This window comes from Rutidosis leptorrhynchoides, chromosome 5 (assembly GCF_046630445.1).
Source record: "Rutidosis leptorrhynchoides isolate AG116_Rl617_1_P2 chromosome 5, CSIRO_AGI_Rlap_v1, whole genome shotgun sequence".
NCBI lineage: Eukaryota > Viridiplantae > Streptophyta > Magnoliopsida > Asterales > Asteraceae > Rutidosis > Rutidosis leptorrhynchoides.
Genome location: NC_092337.1, coordinates 70,272,795 through 70,298,589, shown reverse-complemented (window position 1 = coordinate 70,298,589; position 25,795 = coordinate 70,272,795).

The following is a 25,795-nucleotide window of genomic DNA, read 5'->3' as shown; positions in this document are numbered from 1 at the left end:
TTATTTTAGTATGCAACAGCGGAAGCTCTTAGTATTCACCTGAGAATAAACATGCTTTAAACGTCAACAAAAATGTTGGTGAGTTATAGGTTTAACCTATATATATCAAATCGTAACAATAGACCACAAGATTTCATATTTCAATACACATCCCATACATAGAGATAAAAATCACTCATATGGTGAACACCTGGTAACCGACATTAACAAGATGCATATATAAGAATATCCCCATCATTCTGGGACACCCTTCGGATATGATATAAATTTCGAAGTACTAAAGCATCCGGTACTTTAGATGGGGTTTGTTAGGCCTAATAGATCTATCTTTAGGATTCGTGTCAATTAGGGTGTCTGTTCCCTAATTCTTAGATTACCAGATTTATTAAAAAGGAGCATATTCGATTTCGATAATTCAACCATAGAATGTAGTTTCACGTACTTGTGTCTATTTTGTAAATCATTTATAAAACCTGCATGTATTCTCATCCCAAAAATATTAGATTTTAAAAGTGGGACTATAACTCACTTTCACAGATTTTTACTTCGTCGGGAAGTAAGACTTGGCCACTGGTTGATTCACGAACCTATAACAATATATACATATATATCAAAGTATGTTCAAAATATATTTACAACACTTTTAATATATTTTGATGTTTTAAGTTTATTAAGTCAGCTGTCCTCGTTAGTAACCTACAACTAGTTGTCCACAGTTAGATGTACAGAAATAAATCGATAAATATTATCTTGAATCAATCCACGACCCAGTGTATACGTATCTCAGTATTGATCACAACTCAAACTATATATATTTTGGAATCAACCTCAACCCTGTATAGCTAACTCCAACATTCACATATAGAGTGTCTATGGTTGTTCCGAAATATATATAGATGTGTCGACATGATAGGTCGAAACATTGTATACGTGTCTATGGTATCTCAAGATTACATAATATACAATACAAGTTGATTAAGTTATGGTTGGAATAGATTTGTTACCAATTTTCACGTAGCTAAAATGAGAAAAATTATCCAATCTTGTTTTACCCATAACTTCTTCATTTTAAATCCGTTTTGAGTGAATCAAATTGCTATGGTTTCATATTGAACTCTATTTTATGAATCTAAATAGAAAAAGTATAGGTTTATAGTCAGAAAAATAAGTTACAAGTCGTTTTTGTAAAGGTAGTCATTTCAGTCGAAAGAACGACGTCTAGATGACCATTTTAGAAAACATACTTCCACTTTGAGTTTAACCATAATTTTTGGATATAGTTTTATGTTCATAATAAAAATCATTTTCTCAGAATAACAACTTTTAAATCAAAGTTTATCATAGTTTTTAATTAACTAACCCAAAACAGCCCGCGGTGTTACTACGACGGCGTAAATCCGGTTTTACGGTGTTTTTCGTGTTTCCAGGTTTTAAATCATTAAGTTAGCATATCATATAGATATAGAACGTGTGTTTAGTTGATTTTAAAAGTCAAGTTAGAAGGATTAACTTTTGTTTGCGAACAAGTTTAGAATTAACTAAACTATGTTCTAGTGATTACAAGTTTAAACCTTCGAATAAGATAGCTTTATATGTATGAATCGAATGATGTTATGAACATCATTACTACCTTAAGTTCCTTGGATAAACCTACTGGAAAAGAGAAAAATGGATCTAGCTTCAATGGATCCTTGGATGGCTCGAAGTTCTTGAAGCAGAATCATGACACGAAAACAAGTTCAAGTAAGATCATCACTTAAAATAAGATTGTTATAGTTATAGAAATTGAACCAAAGTTTGAATATGATTATTACCTTGTATTAGAATGATAACCTACTGTAAGAAACAAAGATTTCTTAAGGTTGGATGATCACCTTACAAGATTGGAAGTGAGCTAGCAAACTTGAAAGTATTCTTGATTTTATGAAACTAGAACTTTTGGAATTTATGAAGAACACTTAGAACATGTGTTTAGTTAATTTTAAAAGTCAAGTTAGAAGGATTAACTTTTGTTTGCGAACAAGTGTAGAATTAACTAAACTATGTTCTAGTGATTACGAGTTTAAACCTTCGAATAAGATAGTTTTATATATATGAATCGAATGATGTTATGAACATCATTACTACCTCAAGTTTAGTAGGTACACCTATTGGAAGTGAAAAGAAATGATCTAGCTTCAAAGGATCTTGGATGGCTTGAAAGTTCTTGAAGTAGGATCATGACACAAAAACAAGTTCAAGTAAGATTTTTACTCGAATTAAGATAGTTTATAGTTATAGAAATTGAATCAAAGTTTGAATATGAATATTACCTTGAATAAGAAAGATAACCTACTGTATATAACAAAGGTTTCTTGATCTTAGATGATTACTTGGAATGGATTAGAAAGCTTGGAAGTAAATTAGTAAACTTGAAGGGATTTTTGAAGTGTTCTTGAAGTGTTCTTCCTATGATGATTATAGCTTGATTCTTGAAGTGATTTTTGATGAAGATGATGATTAACTACTGGAAAAATACGTTCATAATAGTGTGTGTGTGTTGAGAGAGAATTAGAAAGAGAATTGGAAGTGAAATGGAGTGAATGATGAGTGGTAATTGGTGAGTGGTGAGTGGGGTTAAAAGGAGTTCTAGTTAGTTGACTAGCTCATGGTAAAAGTTAAAATTGATTAGTCATACATGACATAATCAAGAGTGGAATCCCATGCTAGTTCCTATTGGTATATACCCATAGTAAGTACGTTTTGAAGCTGTGTATAATACGGGTAAGAATACGACTAGAATTCTTGATGAAAGAAAAGAATGGGAAAGTAACTGTAACCATTTTCGTTAAGTATGAGTGTTTTGATATATGTCTTGAAGTCTTCCAAAAGTATTTTAATACATCTAAATACACTACACGTATATACATTTTAACTGAGTCGTTAAGTCATCGTTAGTCGTTACATGTAAGTGTTGTTTTGAAACCTTTAAGTTAACGATCTCAATTAATGTTGTTAACCCATTGTTTATTATATCTAATGAGATGTTACATTACTATATTATCATGATATTATGATATATTAATATATCTTAATATGATATATATACATTTAAATGTCGTTACAATGATAATCGTTACATATATGTCTCGTTTCGAAATCCTTAAGTTAGTAGTCTTGTTTATATGTATATAACTCATTGTTAATATACTTATGGAGATACTTACTTATCATAATCTCATGTTAACCATATGTATATCCATATATATATATCGTCATGTCGTTTTTACAAGTTTTAACGTTCGTGAATCGCCGGTCAACTTGGGTGGTCAATTGTCTATATGAAACATATTTAAATTAATCAAGTCTTAACAAGTTTGATTGCTTAACATGTTGGAAACATTTAATCATGTAAATATCAATCTCAATTAATATATATAAACATGGAAAAGTTCGGGTCACTACAGTACCTACCCGTTAAATAAATTTCGTCCCGAAATTTTAAGCTGTTGAAGGTGTTGACGAATCTTCTGAAAATAGATGCGGGTATTTCTTCTTCATCTGATCTTCACGCTCCCAGGTGAACTCGGGTCCTCTACGAGCATTCCATCAAACCTTAACAATTGGTATCTTGTTTTTCTTAAGTCTTTTAACCTCACGATCCATTATTTCGACGGGTTCTTCGATGAATTGGAGTTTTTCGTTGATTTGGATTTCATCTAACGGAATAGTGAGATCTTCTTTAGCAAAACATTTCTTCAAATTCGAGACGTGGAAAGTGTTATGTACAGCCGCGAGTTGTTGAGGTAACTCAAGTCGGTAAACTACTGGTCCGACACGATCAATAATCTTGAATGGTCCAATATACCTTGGATTTAATTTCCCTCGTTTACCAAATCGAACAACGCCTTTCTAAGGTGCAACTTTAAGCATGGCCATCTCTCCAATTTCAAATTCTATATCTTTTCTTTTAATGTCAGAATCGAGAAATTAAACTGGTTAGCGAAACATTTAAGATTGATTTGATACCCGTAGAGTTAGGGAGTTTTGATGCCCATGCTTAAAGTTGCACCTTGGAAAGGCGTTGTTCGATTTGGTAAACAAGGGAACTTAAATCCAAGGTATATTGGACCATTCAAGATTATTGATCGTGTCGGACCAGTAGCTTACCGACTTGAGTTACCTCAACAACTCGCGGCTGTACATAACACTTTCCAAGTCTCGAATTTGAAGAAATGTTTTGCTAAAGAAGATCTCACTATTCCGTTAGATGAAATCCAAATCAACGAAAAACTTCAATTCATCGAAAAACCCGTCGAAATAATGGATCGTGAGGTTAAAAGACTTAAGAAAAACAAGATACCAATTGTTAAGGTTTGATGGAATGCTCGTAGAGGAACCGAGTTCACCTGGGAGCGTGAAGATCAGATGAAGAAGAAATACCCGCATCTATTTCCAGAAGATTCGTCAACACCTTCAACAGCTTAAAATTTCGGGACGAAATTTATTTAACGGGTAGGTACTGTAGTGACCCGAACTTTTCCATGCTTATATATATTAATTGAGATTGATATTTACATGATTAAATGTTTCCAACATGTTAAGCAATCAAACTTGTTAAGACTTGATTAATTGAAATATGTTTCATATAGACAATTGACCACCCAAGTTGACCGGTGATTCACGAACGTTAAAACTTGTAAAAACTATATGATGACATATATATGGATATATATGTAGTTAACATGATACTATGATAAGTAAACATATCATTAAGTATATTAACTGATATTGCTCAATAACATCATATATATCTATCGTAATATCATTAAAAACGCTCTAGAATCAAGGATGATGAAGGTGTTCTACAAATAATAAACCAAGATGCGCAAGTTTATATCGGAAGAATGATTTACAAAGAATTTTGATGATTTATGACATTGGTTGATCCCGATACGAGTTAGGGTCAAGATAGCACTCTAAAATGATAAAACAAAGCTTCCAAGGTGTTAGGCTTCGTCTAAATGAAGTAATATTGAAAAGAAAACGAAACAGTCAAAATTAGCACAACAGGACGCCGTCCTGGAAGGTGGGACGACGTCCTGTCTTTCAATTCGGGACGCCGTCTCGGCAATTGGGACGCCGTCTAGCCCTTTATACCGGGACGCCGTCCTTCCCTTTGGGACGACGTCCCGTAGTAGGTGTAGCCGACTTTTTAGCTTTTTACCTACTCTCTCCACTTTAAAACTTCAGTTTTTGAGGGACTGTTGTATCAGAATACGAACCAGAGAGTTTAGAGGCGATTTTCAGGAGCAAATTGGAGAACTTCAACCTCTTTGAAGAGGCTCAACATCAAGGCATCATCCATCAAAACCTTTTCCATCCAAGAACTCTTGTTCTTGTAGGTTATTTACTTGTTCTCAGCAATGATTTCAGTTAATAATTTGATTGTATTGTTGTCTGTTACCATGATTGTTGGCTAGTTTCTATAATGTTTGTCTAGATTAATAACCAAGGTATTGGATGTAATCTTATTGATTGAATGTATTATGCGTGATAGATTGAAGCTTGAATTAAGAACCATGCTTATTGTTGTTAAAATCATTTGTATCTAGTTAATTGATATGTTGTTGATAAAGAGAACTCTTGTTGATGTATCATATTGATTTACAATCAACTTGTCTTAGATTGATTGTTTGCTAAACCGGACCAAGGGGGTAAACTAGATTAAAACGGTTAAACAAAATACGAATGAATTGTGTAGAGCGAACGCAAAGACAATTGTTATTCAAGTCTTTGATTTTGTTGATCAACTAGTCACAAACTAAAAGGTCTAAGTTATAGGGAACCCTCGCTTAGTAATTCTAGTTTGAGTACTTGCTAAAGAGAACTCTTGGTGAGTCGATTTAGGTGATTAGCATGCTTATAGTTATTTGATTACAAATACAAGAACCATAGTGAAAAGGGAACCCTTGATCTTGTTATTGTATTTGCGTGTTTATCCGAGAGAACTCTTAGTGAACCTATTAGATAACTACACACATAATTATTCAATCAGGACTTAATATCTAAAAATACATCCAATACCGAGGGTAAAATATCTAGATAAACATTTCATCTCTTTGATTTAATTCAAAACTATCTTACTTGCTTTATTTGCATTTATTATCATTTCATAAACTTAAAAGACAAAAATATTGTTTTTACATTTAACCTTCTTTGATTTGGCTAAATCGTTAAATAGCCACCAAAACATAAAACTTGTACTTTTAACTTTCATTCACTTAGTTAATCATAATATAGTTTCTAATTTTAGTTTGACTGATATAACTGTCCTTGGAACGATACACGGAACTAAACCAGTTACTATACTACTACACGATCGGGTACACTGCCCGTTAGTGTGTAGCAATCTCTAAAACCGGTATTTTCCATACGATAATTCATATACCACTTTTCGCACATCAAGTTTTTGGCGCCGCTGCCGGGGACAGTTTTGTGTCAAAATAGAATTATTAACTGATTTGTGATTAAGTAGTTTCTTAATTATTTTAAATTTTTAATAATCTTTGATTGTTAAACTTATAGAATCGGTATGTTTAATAATTTTTGTTAGTTGTGTGATTGACAGTTTATAGGTCGCATATGCCACATACCCGAAGTTCAGAATCTCCATTACTTACACCGTTTACAGAACCTGATAGAAAGCTTGGTAGGATTTCAAAAGAAGTACTTGAAATTTTTGAATCTTCATCAAAGCAAGAAACCTTTGATTCAGAATCAAGTACGACCAAGCCTCGATATTCAGACTTTGGTAAACCCGTTCAACCCCCAAATTTTGAAATGGAAGGAGAAAGACCGTTGGTACCACGACAATCAATGGCAGCAAAGATGAAAGCAACCCGGACCGGACAAGGTAGTGCTATTACTCCACCTACTGGTGAGGTAACTTTTGAAATAAAAGGACCTATTCTTCAAATGATTAATAACAGGTGTCAATTTGGTGGTGGTCCGAATGAAGATGCAAACGAACATATTCGTCTCTTTCAAGAGATATGTCTTCTATTTGAACTTAAACCAGAAACTGACCAGGCCATATTATTAAGACTTTTCCCTTGGACACTCCAAGGGGAAGCACGAAGTTGGTTAGATTCATTGGCCGAGGCTACGATAGAAACGTGGGATGGTATGTTGGAAAATTTTCTTAAGAAATATTTTCCAGCATCCAAGTCCGCGAGACTCCAACACGAAATTACCCAATTCTGTCAAAAGCCGATGGAAACCCTGTACGAAGCATGGAATCGATTTTTCAAAATGCTAAGAGGTTGTCCAAACCATGGTTTGGATACCTTTCAAAAGGTCCAAATCTTTTACAAAGGTTGTGATGTAGCAACCCGAATTTCAATTGACCAAGCGGCCGGTGGTTCTCTTATGGACAAAACCGAGCAAGAGGCTTATGAGATAATCGAGAAACTAGCCGATTATTCTCATGAGTGGCATCAAGAACGCCCAATTACTCGAAATGCTCAAGTCCAAAGCGCCGGTGCTTATGATGACTTAAGCTCCCTAGGTGTAAAAATAGATGGTGTTGTCCGAAACATGGACAAAATCACCAAGGAAATCCATAGTATGAAAGTAGGTTGTGAATACTGTGGAGGTCTCCACTTAGGAAAAGATTGTGATGCCGGGTTAACCATGGCTCAAAAAGAAGAAGTGGCTTTCATAAGCCAAAGAAATAATAACCAGTTTCAGGGACGAGCCCAATTTAACCGGAACTTTAACAACCCCTACAACCCTCAAGGTCAAACTTCCAATTTTCAACAAGGGTCAAGTAGTGGGTTCCAACAACAAACTCCGGGTTTTTACCAAAAACCCCAACAGGAAGAGAAAAAGTCAAATTTAGAGAGTATGTTGGAAAAGTTAATTACATCACAAACTCAGCTTGTCACAAATATAAACCAAACCAACGAGAAAAACGAACATCAATTTAGAAACCAACAAGCATCAATTCAAAATTTAGAAAAACAAATGAGTGGTTTAGCCAATTTACTGAGCGAGAGGAAACCAGGTAGTTTACCGGGCGATACCAGTAAAAACCCATGAAATGAGCACGCAAATGTTATCACCACACGGAGTGGTCTAGCATACGATGCTCCAATAATGCCCGAAAATTCTGATTTCAGGGTTCCATTGAACCAAAATGATGAACCGGTTAAGGAGCCGGAAAAAGTGGTTGAAAAGGAAGAACGGGAAAAACCCGTAGTAAAACCATATCAACTACCGCTCCCATACCCAAGAAAACAACAACAAGAGAGGCTAGAGGCCGAAAGGTCGAAATTCCTAGATATGTTTAAACAAATTAACATAAACATGCCTTTCATTGATGTAATCTCAGGTATGCCCAAGTATGCTAAGTTTTTAAAAGACTTACTTACTAATCGGAAGAAAATGGAGGAACTTTCATCCGTCACCATGAATGCTAATTGTTCAGCAATTTTGATGAACAAAATACCGAAAAAGTTAGCTGATCCTGGAAGTTTTACCATACCATGTCTCCTGGGAGATTTGGAATGCATTAAAGCATTAGCGGATTTAGGGGCTAGCATAAATTTAATGCCTTATTCATTATATGTTAAGCTAAACCCCGGGGAACTGAAACCAACTCGAATGGCAATCCAACTAGCAGACCGCTCTGTTAAATTCCCTCGTGGAATTTTAGAGAATATGTTAGTAAAAGTCGGTACCCTAGTATTTCCGGCTGATTTTGTAATTCTAGACATGGAGGAGGACACACGTGTGCCTCTTATATTAGGTCGACCTTTCCTCAATACCGCTAGAGCTATGATAGATGTTCATGGGCAGAAATTGACCCTTAGTATTGAGGATATGAAGGTTACCTTTTCCGTTGACCATGCCTTGCAATACCCCGAGTCTACTGATGATCAATGTTATTATTTGCAAACCGTAGACACGTATTCGGAGTTATTGCAGGAATTTCCAGAATTGCAAGGTACAGGAGAATGCATTTTTGCGGAAGGTGATGATGAAACAATGGTGGAAGAAGTGGAGATGTTGACCACTTTGATGGCTAACGGGTATGAGCCAAATGATGAAGAGTACAGAAAGTTGGATTTAGGGAATGAATACTGATGTAAAACATCGATTGAAGAACCTCCCGTTTTGGAACTAAAGCCACTTCCAAGTCACTTGGAATATGCTTACCTACAAGAAGGTTCTACTCTCCCGGTGATCATTTCATCCGAACTCTCTGTAAGTGAGAAATCTAAGCTTGTTTCCATGTTAAAAGCCCATAAAACGGCTCTAGCATGGAAAATTCATGACATCAAGGGTATAAGTCCCTCTTATTGTACACATAAAATATTAATGGAAGATAACTATAAGCCGTGTGTACAAAGACAAAGGCGACTCAACCCCAATATGCAAGAAGTTGTTAAGAAGGAGATTGTAAAACTCCTAGATGCGGGTCTTATTTATCCAATTTCGGATAGTCCTTGGGTGAGTCCGGTCCAATGTGTGCCCAAAAAGGGTGGCATGACCGTTGTCACAAGAGAAAACAACCTTTACATGTCCTTATGGTACTTTCTCCTATCGGCGTATGCCTTTTGGCTTATGCAATGCTCCTGCTACCTTCCAAAGGTGTATGGTGGCTATTTTTCATGACATGATTGAAGATTTTATGGAAGTATTCATGGATGACTTCTCAGTCTTCGGTGATTCTTTTGACTCATGTCTTAAAAATCTTGAGCGTATGTTGATTAGGTGTGAAGAATCAAATCTTGTACTAAACTGGGAAAAATGCCATTTTATGGTAAAAGAGGGAATTGTATTGGGTCATAAAATTTCTTGTGCAGGTCTTGAGGTGGATCGGGCTAAAGTGGAAGTAATAGCCAAATTACCACCACCAACGAATGTGAAAGGTGTTAGAAGTTTTCTGGGGCACGCCGGTTTTTACCGGCGGTTCATTAAAGATTTTTCCAAAATTGCAACCCCCATGAACAAACTTCTTGAGAAGGACGCTCCATTTGTCTTTACAGACGAGTGTCTTACCGCCTTTAATCTTCTTAAAGCAAAGCTCACGCAGTCACCGATTCTCATATCGCCGAATTGGTCAATACCATTCGAACTTATGTGTGACGCCAGTGACTTTGCTATTGGTGCCGTCTTGGGGCAAAGAATAGAAAAACATTTCAAGCCCATTTACTATGCTAGTAAGACACTGCAAGGAGCCCAACTTAATTACACTACCACCGAGAAGGAACTCCTTGCAATCGTCTTTTCGTTTGACAAATTCCGATCCTATTTAGTGCTAGCAAAGACGGTTGTCTACACCGACCACTCGGCTTTAAAGTACTTGCTTTCTAAGCAAGATGCTAAACCCCGTTTAATACGTTGGGTCTTGCTTTTGCAAGAATTCGACATCGATATAAAGGATAAAAAGGGTGCTGAAAACCTAGCTGCCGATCACCTTTCTCGACTTGAGAACCCGAATCTTGGGATTCTACATGAGACAGTTATCCAAGATAATTTTCCTGATGAAAATCTCATGAGAGTTGAGAAAATTGATGATCCATGGTTTGTAGACATTGCCAACTATCTTGCGGGTGGATTCCTAGAAACCGGTATGTCACACCAGAAAAGAAAGAAATTCTTTAGTGACTTAAAATACTATTTTTGGGAACACCCATATCTCTTTAAACAGTGTCCCGATGGGATAATCCGTCGGTGTGTTTCGGGGAAGGAATGCACCGAAATTCTGCTTGACTGTCACCTTGGTCCAACAGGTGGGCACTTTGGTCCCCAAATCACGGGGAAGAAAGTTTATGAGGCCGGTTTCTATTGGCCTACAATATTCAAAGATGCCTACGCTATTTGTAAGGCTTGTGACGCGTGCCAACGGGCCGGTCAAATAACTAAACGGGATGAAATGCCTCAACAAAGCATCCAAGTATGCGAGGTGTTCGATGTTTGGGGAATTGACTTTATGGGCCCCTTTCCAAAATCTCATTCTTACCTCTACATACTTGTCGCCATAGATTATGTTTCTAAATGGGCGGAGGCAAAACCTCTACCAACAAATGATGGCCGAGTAGTGGTAAACTTTTTGATGGAACTTTTCTCTAGGTTCGGCACACCAAAAGCTCTTATAAGTGACCGGGGCACCCACTTTTGCAATAAGCAATTGGAAAAGGTATTGAAAAGATATGGAGTAATTCATAAAATTTCGACATCTTATCATCCCCAAACGAGTGGGCAAGTAGAAAACACCAACCGGTCATTAAAACGCATACTTGAAAAGACCGTTGGTGCCAATCCAAAAGAGTGGTCAACCAAGTTAAACGATGCATTGTGGGCCTTTCGCATGGCCTACAAAACACCGATTGGAACAACTCCTTTCCGTATGGTATACGGAAAAGCATGCCATCTCCCGTTGGAGATTGAACATAAAGCACATTGGGCGCTAAGGGCATGCAATTTGGATTACCAAGAAGCGGGTCGGTTACGTTTGACCCAACTAAATGAATTAGACGAGTTGAGGCTTGAAGCCTATGACAACTCTCTAATTTACAAGAAAAAAACCAAACAATGGCACGACAAAAGATTGAAACGTCCAAAGGAATTCATGGAAGGCGATCGTGTCCTTGTTTATAATTCCCGTTTCAAGTTATCACCCGGAAAGCTTAAGTCCCGATGGACGGGACCGTTTGTTGTTAGAAAGGTGTACCCTTATGGTACAGTCGAAATGGAGAACGGGAAGGGTGATATTTTTAAAGTGAATGGCCACCGGGTCAAACACTATGTTGATGGTCCCCTAGAAATTGAGGATGAGGTTAGCCTCAACTTCAAGAAAAACGCCTAAATCTAAATGGGGACGAGTTTGGTGAACGACTCGTAAAAAAAAACTGGTTCACATTTGTAATTAGGTTTGTATTGTGTGCGCGATAAATTTTAGTTTGGTACAAAATGATTAACGTATGACCTCTAAACGCGAACGACTCAGAAAAACAGGTCAGTGAGTTTTAGTGAAACAGGACGCCATCCCAAAACCCTAGACGCCGTCCCACTTAACATACCGGGACGCCGTCCCAAAAATCAGGACGACGTCCCACTTAACATACCGGGACGCCGTCCCAAAACCCAAGACGCCGTCCCACTTAAAGAATCGAGACGCCGTCCCAAAAATCAGGACGACGTCTAGACCCCTGAGTCAGAAAAAAATACGTTTTTAAACCATATCCAACCCATTTCTTATCCACAAAACACACTCTTCTCTATTTTTCTCTGCCCTAACACGAACCACTCTCCAAAAACCCTAATCTCTACCTCAAATTCGCGATTTCTTCTTCAAATTCAAGCTTCAAATCATGAAATTTTTGGGACAACCAAGCAGAGGAGGACCGGCAAAAAAAGGAAGGACAGCAGGTTTGGCTCCTCCACGACAACCACCACCACCACAACAACAACATCATTCATCATCGTCTTCCGGAGAAGAAGAGGAGGAGGATCTAAACGATCCTCGAGTTTGGTTAACACAGGTTCAGAACGATGAAGACTATACGGAAACATTTGAGAGAATAAACCGTAGGCCGATTAATGCAACTTGGTATTTTATCTGGGGGCCATTGGAAGAGGCGGGCATGCGCCGACATGTTTCTAATTTACTCGCCATTCCTTACGGTAGAGTAGTCACCCACGCTTGGGAACAGGTTTTTAGCATCAATGAACCAATCTATCCGGTGCTGCTTAAAGAATTTTACTCTACCATGCGGTTTAACAATGTCAGCGATTATTTATCGAATGAGTTTCTACGGTTTCGTCTCGGGGGCCAAGATAGGGGTATAAGCAGTTTACAGCTTTGTAGAGTTCTGGGAATTTTTGGGAAATTCACCGATAATTAGTTAGGTGAATATTTGCGGGCTTCTGATTACGTTGGCCGGCATGTTTTTGATGACACCTCTTATTGGCGCAGAATTTGTAAGCCAGATATTGCGCCTGCACATTTTAGATCAAGCAAGCACAGGTACAACGAAATCGCAGCCCGGGATGATAAGCTGCTTCATCGACTCATCGCATGCACGTTTAATGCGAGGATTGAGGGTCATGAGAAGGTGAAAACATTAGATTTGTGGATTATGGATCAAATCAAGCGGGGTTCCTATACCGACATTCCTGGGCTAATCGGTAATTATTTCCTTGCCATTGCGACTGAGACACGGCTACGGAAGCCACTTCTGGGAGGCCACTACATCACCCGAATTGCCCGACATTTTAACATTGATTTCAGTAGATTACAGGAGTACACGAGCGTAATGAAACCATTAAAAAAGGTTTTTTATATTAATGCTGAAATCATTATGAAAGATAGAAATGGGCATTTGGTGCCTTTTGTGGCAGTTGGTGCAGGTGACGCAAGTGGCAGTGGTGTTCAGCAAGAGCAGCGGCAGGAAGAGGAGGCGGAAATGGAGGCACACACTAATGTTGGTGAACAGGTTCCGTGGCATCCGTCCCAATCAAGTTGGGACAGTTTGGTTGGTAGTGTTAATAACATGAGGTTGAGCCCGAACGAACAAAGGATGCACAACGATCGAATGTGGGATAGTCAGCAGCGAATGGAGCAATGACAGATTGCTCAAGTGCACGATCAGGGATGGATGAGTTATGGTATTGATTGGAATAACCATAACTCAGAGTTGTTTTATTCCAACCCCGAGCAGTACTATGGGACGACACGTCTGACACCCCAATATTACACGGATCCTCAAAACCCACCTCCGCCTCACCCGATTTATGATAATACCGCTGCGTTGCAGGATGCTCGGAACAGATTTGAGCAGCAATATCCACAGGGACGCCCGTACAGAGATGGTTCGGGTAATTATTTTTGGCCGTTTGATAACTAGGCCTGCGTGCCTTTGATCATTTTGTACTTTGTTTTGCGACAATTTAATTTTTGTGGTGTGATTTTAGACAATATTTCGGTTTGTAATAATGTACTAATGGTGTGGTTTGATAAACGGTTGTGGTTGTAAAAACACCGTTATTTTTATTGTGATTTGTGTGGTTTGTTAATTTGTGCAGCATGATTGAACTTCAAAGACTGGCATTAAGTTCAGCGACATTTGATATTATGATGTGTGTATGATGATAATCGCGGACTGGACGATGCTCTTATGCTGGCAGTAAGTTCAGCAGCATCCGTCTACATGTTCCACGATTTACAGGTTAAAAATTGAAAATTTCTACAATCACCCTATCACTTTGCCCTCTAAATTTAATCCTTTTTCTGATTTCATGCAATGAGGGCCTTGCATGATCTCAAGTGTGGGGTGGGGAGTAAAAATTTATCGGGAACTCGTTTTACTAAAATTAAGGCGTTCAAGGCAACATAACTTGTAAAAGGTTAAATTTTATAAATTGATTTTAAAATTTATCGACGGATTAAGATCAGGTATAACAACCGAATTTCCGTTATAAATATAAATTTTTAAAAGATATTTTATAAACTTAATTGATTATAAGATTATTTAAAAAAAAAAATTTAAAATTTTCAAGTAGCCTTAAAAACGATTAAAAGCCCAAAAACCACGTTATACACATTATGGTCTTAAAATCTAGAAAATAAATGATTGGTTTACATTTTAAATTATTAATAGTCTTTGAAGTTGCACTATCATTCAATTATTTGAATGAAAATCCTACTAGTTTAGTAAGCTAACTTGTAGGTCACTTGTACCAAAACGAGTGTAAACCGTGAGAGAGCGGTGATTGTATAGCGTGGTCGGAAACCGGATCTCGCGCCAGATCGAAAACCCTAAGGACGATCCTCATTGTTTCTCCTAACAAGGACAATGTTGCGTCCGACCACTTATATGACCATACAGGATGTATCCATTCCATCCTAAAGGGAGTCAAGTCTCCCGAACGACACACTTGCTGATTTATTTCAGAAGTTGTAGTCCAGACCAGTTGTAGGGTGACGAAAAATCTTGAAAAGTCATTGCTAAAATCGACTGGAAATCTACCAGGCCTCAACATCAAACAGGGAAACTGGTAGTCAAAGCTTATCTCAATGAGGGAGATTTGCTAGCCAAATGGGAAGCGCACCATGATACACAAATTGTCAGTGATTGATCAGATTCCCAGTGGATAACCTCCGGAAAGGTAATATGTCAGCTTTTAAGCCTGATGAACTTTAATCTTTATGATTGACTTAACGGATTAGATGATTACCTCATGATTATCGATGATATCCGGACGTAATGTGTATCCTCCTAAGCACATTATTTTCTACCGACATCTCGCGATGTTAGGTACCGTGGGAGGGATTGGCTTGACCAATAGCGGGAAACCCGCACTCATTTTTCAAAATTCAGAAAATCCGACAAAATCGGAAAACGTGTCTAGTATTAAAAAACTAGCATGATATTTTCAAAAACCATAAAATGTTTTCATCAAGGTCCTGATTTCCCTAGGATCAAATTTTTCGGATACTTGGCTCTAATCTCTCAAAAATGTGTGTGTGTGTTTCCATTGTGAATATAGCGTGCGTGTGATTTCAAGTGTGCTATACTTAAAGCGTGTGTTTCCATTGTGTATATAGCGTGAGTGTGTTACTTAAAGCGTGTGTTTTATATAGTGTGACTTGTGTTTCATATCAACGTGTGTGTTTTGTGTGTTACGAGTGATTCATGTAATGTTTGTAATCTATATTGTGTGATTATGTTTGATATTGTTCGACTTTGTAACGAAAGAATTGCTTGAGGACAAGCAAGGTTTAAGTGTGGGGTGTTTTGATATTGCTCAATAACATCATATATATCTATCGCAATATCATTAAAAACGCTCTAGAATCAAGGATGATGAAGGTGTTCTACAAATAATAAACCAAGATGCGCAAGTTTATATCGGAAGAATGATTTACAAAGAATTTTGATGATTTATGACATTGGTTGATCCCGATATGAGTTAGGGTCAAGATAGCACTCTAAAATGATAAAACAAAGCTTCCAAGGTGTTAGGCTTCGTCCAAATGAAGTAATATTGAAAAGAAAACGAAACAGTCAAAATTAGCACAACAGGACGCCGTCCTGGAAGGTGGGACGACGTCCTGTCTTTCAATTCGGGACGCCGTCTCGGCAATTGGGACGCCGTCTAGCCCTTTATACCGGGACGCCGTCCTTCCCTTTGGGACGACGTCCCGTAGTAGGTGTAGCTGACTTTTTAGCTTTTTACCTACTCTCTCCACTTTAAAACTTCAGTTTTTGAGGGACTGTTGTATCATAATACGAACCAGAGAGTTTAGAGGCGATTTTCAGGAGCAAATTGGAGAACTCCAACCTCTTTGAAGAGGCTCAACATCAAGGCATCATCCATCAAAACCTTTTTCATCCAAGAACTCTTGTTCTTGTAGGTTATTTACTTGTTCTCAGCAATGATTTCAGTTAATAATTTGATTGTATTGTTGTCTGTTACCATGATTGTTGGCTAGTTTCTATAATGTTTGTCTAGATTAATAACCAAGGTATTGGATGTAATCTTAGTGATTGAATGTATTATGCGTGATAGATTGAAGCTTGAATTAAGAACCATGCTTATTGTTGTTAAAATCATTTGTATCTAGTTAATTGATATGTTGTTGATAAAGAGAACTCTTGTTGATGTATCATATTGATTTACAATCAACTTGTCTTAGATTGATTGTTTGCTAAACCGGACCAAGGGGGTAAACTAGATTAAAACGGTTAAACAAAATAGGAATGAATTGTGTAGAGCGAACGCAAAGACAATTGTTATTCAAGTCTTTGATTTTGTTGATCAACTAGTCACAAACTAAAAGGTCTAAGTTATAGGGAACCCTCGCTTAGTAATTCTAGTTTGAGTACTTGCTAAAGAGAACTCTTGGTGAGTCGATTTAGGTGATTAGCATGCTTATAGTTATTTGATTACAAATACAAGAACCATAGTGAAAAGGGAACCCTTGATCTTGTTATTGTATTTGCGTGTTTATCCGAGAGAACTCTTAGTGAACCTATTAGATAACTACACACATAATTATTCAATCAGGACTTAATATCTAAAAATACATCCAATGCCGAGGGTAAAATATCTAGATAAACATTTCATCTCTTTGATTTAATTCAAAACTATCTTACTTGCTTTATTTGCATTTATTATCATTTCATAAACTTAAAAGACAAAAATATTGTTTTTACATTTAACCTTCTTTGATTTGGCTAAATCGTTAAATAGCCACCAAAACATAAAACTTGTACTTTTAACTTTCATTCACTTAGTTAATCATAATATAGTTTCTAATTTTAGTTTGACTGATATAACTGTCCTTGGAACGATACACGGAACTAAACCAGTTACTATACTACTACACGATCGGGTACACTGCCCGTTAGTGTGTAGCAATCTCTAAAACCGGTATTTTCCATACGATAATTCATATACCACTTTTCACACATCATTAACAATGAACTACATATGTAAAAACAAGACTACTAACTTAATGATTTTTAAACGAGACATATATGTAACGATTATCGTTGTAAAGAAATTTAATGTATATATATCATATTAAGAGATATTCATACATGATAATATCATGATAATATAATAATTTAAAATCTCATTTGATATTATAAATATTGGGTTAACAACATTTAACAAGATCGTTAACCTAAAGGTTTCAAAACAACACTTACATGTAACGACTAACGATGACTTAACGACTCAGTTAAAATGTATATACATGTAGTGTTTTAATATGTATTTATACACTTTTGAAAGACTTCAATACACTTATCAAAATACTTCTACTTAACAAAAATGCTTACAATTACATCCTCGTTCAGTGTCATCAACAATTCTACTCGTATGCACCCGTATTCGTACTCGTACAATACACAGCTTTTAGATGTATGTACTATTAGTATATACACTCAAATTATCAGCTCTTAGCAGCCCATGTGAGTCACCTAACACATGTGGAAACCATCATTTGACAACTAGCATGAAATATCTCATAAAATTACAAAAATATGAGTAATCATTCATGACTTATTTACATGAAAACAAAATTACATATCCTTTATATCTAATCCATACACCAACGACCAAAAACACCTACAAACACTTTCATTCTTCAATTTTCTTCATCTAATTGATCTCTCTCAAGTTCTATCTTCAAGTTCTAAGTGTTCTTCATATATTCTACAAGTTCTAGTTACATAAAATCAAAAATACTTTCAAGTTTGCTAGCTCACTTCCAATCTTGTAAGGTGATCATCCAACCTCAAGAAATCTTTGTTTCTTACAGTAGGTTATCATTCTAATACAAGGTAATAATCATATTCAAACTTTGGTTCAATTTCTATAACTATAACAATCTTATTTCAAGTGATGATCTTACTTGAACTTGTTTTCGTGTCATGATTCTGCTTCAAGAACTTCGAGCCATCCAAGGATCCGTTGAAGCTAGATCCATTTTTCTCTTTTCCAGTAGGTTTATCCAAGGAACTTAAGGTAGTAATGATGTTCATAACATCATTCGATTCATACATATAAAGCTATCTTATTTGAAGGTTTAAACTTGTAATCACTAGAACATAGTTTAGTTAATTCTAAACTTGTTCGCAAACAAAAGTTAATCCTTCTAAATTGACTTTTAAAATCAACTAAACACATGTTCTATATCTATATGATATGCTAACTTAATGATTTAAAACCTGAAAACACGAAAAACACCGTAAAACCGGATTTACGCCGTCGTAGTAACACCGCGGGCTGTTTTGGGTTAGTTAATTAAAAACTATGATAAACTTTGATTTAAAAGTTGTTATTCTGAGAAAATGATTTTTATTATGAACATGAAACTATATTCAAAAATTATGGTTAAACTCAAAGTGGAAGTATGTTTTCTAAAATGGTCATCTAGACGTCGTTCTTTCGACTGAAATGACTACCTTTACAAAAACGACTTGTAACTTATTTTTCCGACTATAAACCTATACTTTTTCTGTTTAGATTCATAAAATAGAGTTCAATATGAAACCATAGCAATTTGATTCACTCAAAACGGATTTAAAATAAAGAAGTTATGGGTAAAACAAGATTGGATAATTTTTCTCATTTTAGCTACGTGAAAATTGGTAACAAATCTATTCCTACCATAACTTAATCAACTTGTATTGTATATTATGTAATCTTGAGATACCATAGACACGTATACAATGTTTCGACCTATCATGTCGACACATCTATATATATTTCGGAACAACCATAGACACTCTATATGTGAATGTTGGAGTTAGCTATACAGGGTTGAGGTTGATTCCAAAATATATATAGTTTGAGTTGTGATCAATACTGAGATACGTATACACTGGGTCGTGGATTGATTCAATATAATATTTATCGATTTATTTCTGTACATCTAACTGTGGACAACTAGTTGTAGGTTACTAACGAGGACAGCTGACTTAATAAACTTAAAACATCAAAATATATTAAAAGTGTTGTAAATATATTTTGAACATACTTTGATATATATGTATATATTGTTATAGGTTCGTGAATCAACCAGTGGTCAAGTCTTACTTCCCGACAAAGTAAAAATCTGTGAAAGTGAGTTATAGTCCCACTTTTAAAATCTAATATTTTTGGGATGAGAATACATGCAGGTTTTATAAATGATTTACAAAATAGACACAAGTACGTGAAACTACATTCTATGGTTGAATTATCGAAATCGAATATGCCCCTTTTTATTAAGTCTGGTAATCTAAGAATTAGGGAACAGACACCCTAATTGACGCGAATCCTAAAGATAGATCTATTGGGCCTAACAAACCCCATCCAAAGTATCGGATGCTTTAGTACTTCAAAATTTATATCATATCCGAAGGGTGTCCCGGAATGATGGGGATATTCTTATATATGCATCTTGTTAATGTCGGTTACCAGGTGTTCACCATATGAATGATTTTTATCTCTATGTATGGGATGTGTATTGAAATATGAAATCTTGTGGTCTATTATTATGATTTGATATATATAGGTTAAACTTATAACTCACCAACATTTTTGTTGACGTTTTAAGCATGTTTATTCTCAGGTGATTATTAAGAGCTTCCGCTGTCGCATACTTATAAGGACGAGATTTGGAGTCCATGCTTGTATGATATTGTGTAAAAACTGCATTCAAGAAACTTATTTTGTTGTAACATATTTGTATTGTAAACCATTATGTAATGGTCGTGTGTAAACAGGATATTTTAGATTATCATTATTTGATAATCTACGTAAAGCTTTTTAAACCTTTATTAATGAAATAAAGGTTATGGTTTGTTTTAAAATGAATGCAGTCTTTGAAAAACGTCTCATATAGAGGTCAAAACCTCGCAACGAAATCAATTAATATGGAATGTTTTTAATCAATAAGAACAGGACATTTCATATAGGCCGGCGTTGTGATCATTCCTGATCACTTTACTTCATTTGCTGTTCGCTTATTTGTGTGGTTACTTCGTTTGCTATTAAGGTGAGTTATAGTCTCCTTTTTCTATTTAAATCTTTTGGGATGAGAATACATGCAATTTATTTTATATTTTGGACTCAAGTGGAGGTTGGTTTAAATTATTCATTGTGAGTTAAAAAAAATATTCCCCAGTCTGGTAACTGTAATCACTGGTTTCTACTGGTGAACGCGAATCCTACGGATAGATCTATCGGGTTTGACAACCCCATTTCGAGCTAGTCGCGCTAGCAATTTATAATCGGAATGTTTAGTACTTCGTATGTAGTTGAAGATACACTTGTTCGGTGTATATTATTTATTGTATTTGGCAAGGGTAAATAAATGGTTAAGTGGTTACCAGGTGGCTCACGAAAAATGGAATAATATTTTTATATGTTTTCTAGCATATAATTTTGTGGTCTAAAAAGGAGTTTTTATGTTTTCAAACATAAATTTTTATGGTTTACATTAAATATTGTTTGCAATATTAAACCTATAATTCACTCAACATTTTTGTTGACAGTTACTCGCATGTTTTATCCTCAGGTTCATGATTGATTGCTTCCACTGTGCTTAGAGAGTCTGCATATTTATGATGGCAGCTTTTGTTAAACATTAACTTGCATTCTATTTTGATACATTTAATAGTGGATGTAGTTGACTTTGTTTTGGTCAACTTTTGGGTTAAGTAATAATGTATGGTTTTTCTAAACTTACATATCTTGGTAGGTTTTCTTTATGGGAAATCATTTTTAAATAAAGAATGCAAGGTTATTTATCAAATTCATATAGAGTTATGATCAAGCTGTGGGACCAAGATAACGATGGTCATCAAGTGTACTTTAATGGGTCGTTAAAGTTGGTATCAGAGCATTGGTTGTAGGGAATTAGGCTGCATTGATGTCGTTACCCAAGTCAATAGGGTGCATTAGTGAGTCTAGTCTACAGCCCGGCCTATAATATATTATTTTATGTAATTATTTGTATCATATTGGTATGTATATTGTTATCATACATACATCTCTGTTATGTTCTGAATCCGGGAGGAACTCCCATTCCGATTTAAACGTATTCTCCGACTCATGCGAGTTTATCTTTTATAAGAACACCTCGAATAGTGAAACCGAGGGATGTCATTCTTGACTTCTGAAATTGTCGACATTTCTATGTCATCTATTATGGTTATGTATATAACGTTTTAGATATACAACGCGAGATGTCATTCTTGACTTCTAAATGCTCGGCATTTCAATGTTAGCTATTATGTTTAGGTATATAACATTCTTGTTATATTACGTGCCTTTGTGCCGTTGTGCCTATGTGCTTTGGTTTTTGAATCGGAAAACGTCATTCTTGACTTTTAAAGATTTTTGGTACTTCGAAGACATTTCTATGTCATCGTTACTCCTATTCGTTACTTATGATGTTTTGTCTCTTGTGCTATCCTTAGCACATTGTTTAAGAAATTATTTTAGAGAAATTGTGTGAAAATTCGACGTTGATCGCGTGTCCTGACCTCATGTAGTGCTATTGGAATGGAACTATGAATTAGTGAAATATAATGGCGTCAGGCCAACGTGATTATATTACGTTAATTCATAAAGAAGTCCCAATATTGTGACATGAGAAATAGAAAGCGAGTCAAGGAAAATTTTTACACTACTCATTCAGAAATTTTGATGTATTACATGGGTAGGGAAAATATTCATTATCTTATTTGTTGATATGCGAGAAGCTCGTTTTAACCAGATTATCTATCTCATGCTCTACCCTTTCATAACTCGCTTGTTAGCAACAGCTTCGCTCGGGAACAGTTTTGGCCCAAGGACTTATGTCCTGATAATAGTCAAAACAACATTTAACTCATTGGTTTTCATGACCTCGTAACATTTGTTGGTCAAATGTCGCACGACGACTCAGGTCATTTACTCGATCTTTCACGATCTTACTTCAACTTGGAACCTCTGAAATACAGATACTCTATTTATCATCGAGAGTTTTACACATTTGTTTAATTGGGCGGTTCTCACGAGATTTATGGGCGAATAGAAGTAATGAAATATTTTGTCATGTATACAATTTATAAAATCATATATGTACATATGGATTCAAATAAAAAAATTTACCCTTACCTATTTTGGCTAGTATATACTAAATCATACCTTCAAAATTATTTTAAAACCACTCATTTATTGAGCTGTTTGACTAAGTCAATCTGTTTTATATAAAATGGTACACGTTGTACATACTTCTAAATTTACTAAGAACTTCGTTCCGTTTATGTTGTCACATCAAATGTTTAAAGCTTTTTCAAAACTCCTTTGATTGATTTTATCAAATTTTCGCATTACTCTACAGAGTGTTTGGATCACAGTTCTTCTCATCCTCCGTTTAAGGATGAAACCTACCATTAAGTTCATTGGTAGAAACTCTTACACCACTTTGGATGCCGGTTTTATAAAATTTGTTGGAAAGTCTTTGTGCTCATAAAATTTTCCCTCTTAGGGTTGGACATGGCCGAAACGCGGACCGATAAATCAATTTTCTGGGGTACACTCGGTGGTCACCCTATTGTAGAAAAGGCACTAGGTGGGTTTCTACCCCAACTGTTGTTATAGTGGGTATCATGGTTATATATAACCCTAGACCGTTTGATAAGTTTCTACTCTCAATATTCGTTGTCAACCGCAACACCCTCGTAAACATCAATCCTAGGATTCAATACTTTAAGGTGCATAAAATTATTTTTGGAGATTCATCTCACCTGGAGTCGGCCATTCTTTATAAACCATGATTCGCGTTCTTTTCATCCGCACATAAATTTAAGAATATGGATGAATCCTAGATTTCCTCGCTCATTGTACAAGGAAGTTCACTTTCGATGAAATATCACACCTTTCGTACGTCTTCCTTTCGAAAATGTAATGAAAATTTACGTTGAAGTCCATGATCCTCGTTATCTCCTTTGAGAGAATTGCCTTATATATCTATGCCACCGATGTGACTACTCCATATATTTCTTCCTTCGTTGTTGCAACTATATTTCATTCATCCCAATTCGTCCCCTTGGGGAGCTCCTGTTTTGTTTGTTAAGAAGAAAGGTGGTTCGTTCCGATGGTGTATTGATTATCGCGAGTTGAACAAGCTTACGGTTGAGAACCGTTACCCTCCTCCGAGAATTGATGATCTGTTCGATCAACTTCAAGGTTCTTTCATTTATTCTAAGATTGATCTTCATTTCGGTTATCACCAACTGCGGGCTAAAGAAACTAATATTCCGAAAACCACTTTCCGTACCCGTTATGGTCACTGCGAATTTCTTGTTATGCCGTCCGGATTGACTAACGCACCTGCCGTGTTCATGGACCTCATGAACCGTGTGTGTAGCCCATATCTGGATAAGTTCGTTATCGTTTACATCGATGCTATCCTTATCTATTCCAAGAATTGATCAAGAGCACGAATATAAGTGCTTGATTTGTTAAGAAAAGAAGAGATGTATGCTGAATTTTTCTAAATGTGCATTCTGGTTGAAAGAATTTCAATTCCTTGGGCACGTTGTTAGTAAACAGGGAATTCAAGTTGATCCTGCTAAGATTGAGGCAATTGGGAAGTGGGAAATTTCCGAAAACTCCTACTCAGATTCGTCAGTTCCTTGGTTTGGTAGGCTATTATAGAAGGTTCATTCAAGATTTTTCACGAGTAGCGAAACCTCTGACTGCTTTAACGCATAAGGGGAAGAAGTACGAGTGGAAGAGTGAACAAGAGTCTGCTCTCCAAACTCTGAAGAAGAAGTTAACTTCTGCACCGATATTATCACTACCTGAGGGTAATGATGATTTTTTTTTATCTATTGTGATGCTTCGTGTCAAGACTTTGGTTGTATTTTGATGCAGCAAAAGAAATTCATTGCTTACGCGTCACGTCAGTTGAAGATTCATGAACAGAATTATACAACCCATGATTTAGAATTAGGAGATGTTGTGTTCGCACTCAAGAATTGGAGACATTACTTATATGGGGTCAAATGTACAGTGTACACTGATCGCAAAAGTCTTCAACATATCTTGGATCAAAGACAGTGGAATACGAGGTAGCGAAGATGTGTTGAATTGTTGAACAATTATGATTATGAACTCCTTTAGGCATTTCGGGAAAAAGATAATGTCGTGGCTGATGCTTTGAGTTGAAAAGAGAGAGTTGAACCTCGTAGGTTTAGAGCCTTGAATATGACAATTCGAACTAACCTCGCTAGGCAGATTCTTGAGGCACAACAAGAAGCCTTGCAGGAGGAGAATTTCGTAACGGAAAGGTCAGAGGCTTGAGTAAACAGTTGAGGTACAAACCGATGCCACTCGGTATTTTTGCGGGACATCTTTGGGTTCCGAAATTTGGTGATTTGCAACAACTTATTTTAGATGAGGCTCATAAGTCTAAGTACTCTATTTATCCTGGTTCAGGAAAGATGTATCATGATCTTAAGGAGTTATATTGGTGGCCAAATTTGAAAACTGATGTGGCTATTTATGTGGCTAAGTGTTTGATCTGTGCTAAGGTTAAAGTTGAACATCAGAAACCGTCCAGACTTCTGGTGCAACTTGAAATTCCCGAGTGGAAGTGGGAAGGTATTACGATGGACTTTATTACGAAGTTACCGAGAGTTGTGGGTGGTTATGATACCATTTGGGTGATTGTTGACCGACTCACTAAGTCAACTCATTTCTTTCCAATTAAGGAAACAGATTCAATGAAGAAGCTTACTCGATTGTATCTGAAGGAGATTGTTTCGAGACATGGTGTTCCCGTATCGATTATTTCGGACCGAGACAGCCGATTTGTATGGAGATTTTGGCGATCCTTACAGGAACCTTTGGGAACTAAGTTAGATATGAGCACCGCTTATCATCCTCAGACGGATGGTCAGAGTGAAAGGACCATTCAAACGTTAGAAGATATGTTACGAGCGTGTGTTATTGATTTTGGTAATGGGTGGGATAAATATTTGCCGCTAGCTGAATTTTCTTATAACAACAGTTATCATGCAAGTATTAAAGCCGCACCATTTGAAGCGATGTATGGTAGAAAGTGTAGATCTTCTATCTATTGGAATGAGGTTGGGGATGCTCAACTCACATGCCTAGAAATTATTCATGAGACTACAGAGAAGATCATACAGATTAAAGAGAGATTAAGAACCGCTAGGAGTCGGCAAAAGAGTTATGCTGATATTAGAAGAAAGGATTTAGAATTTTAGGTTGGTGACCGTGTTATGTT